Below are 572 nucleotides of genomic sequence, written 5' to 3'. Positions count from 1 at the left end.
TCAGCATATTAGAATGATTTCTGAAAGATCATGTGACACTTTAGAAGAATTGAAATGTATCACAAGAGTCACATTGACTACTTCATTTTATTTATTTATGGGGGAAAAAATCATACAGGTTTGAATGTTCATTTTTGTGTGAACTGTTCCTCTAAGAAAAGGAAACCGATTGCTTTTTAATGACAAAAGCTCACTGAAGACCTGAAAAATATTAATTCTCCCTGTTTAATAACACTTCATTTGTTGTTCTTTCAGTAATTCAGCCTTACCTGAAGACCAAGTTCATCTGTGTCACCCCGTAAGTAGCATTTCTTTCTTCTTTAGTATGTGTGTGAATGATTGACCTTGCTGGAGTCTCTGTTTTCTCTCTGTCCTCTTGTAAACTTTGAAATCTCTGGTGACTCTTTAGGCAGGAGCACATGCAAAGTACTTCTCTCAGTTCTCTGTACAGCATGGATCAGGGATGTAGCCACTACTGAATCTGCCAAGGACCCTTCACAGCATCCTTTAAACCACAATCTTGCACGAGAAGAGAGAAAGAGAGAGAAACCATGTTTAAAAAAAAAAAAAAA

At 36.5% G+C, this 572-nt stretch overlaps 1 long non-coding RNA gene across 1 annotated transcript; it reads left to right on the top strand.

The window, feature by feature from the left end:
* The first annotated feature begins 235 nt into the window (after positions 1-235).
* On the top strand, positions 236-572 carry LOC107578213 (uncharacterized). The gene is made up of 2 exons (XR_001608323.1): positions 236-298; positions 410-572. It is a non-coding gene; the product is annotated as an uncharacterized lncRNA (long non-coding RNA).

Source organism: Sinocyclocheilus grahami, unplaced genomic scaffold, assembly GCF_001515645.1.
Source record: "Sinocyclocheilus grahami isolate Dianchi unplaced genomic scaffold, SAMN03320097.WGS_v1.1 scaffold9313.1, whole genome shotgun sequence".
Lineage (NCBI taxonomy): Eukaryota > Metazoa > Chordata > Actinopteri > Cypriniformes > Cyprinidae > Sinocyclocheilus > Sinocyclocheilus grahami.
The sequence above is the reverse complement of the archived record's forward strand: the minus strand, read 5'-3'. Positions and strand labels throughout refer to the sequence as shown.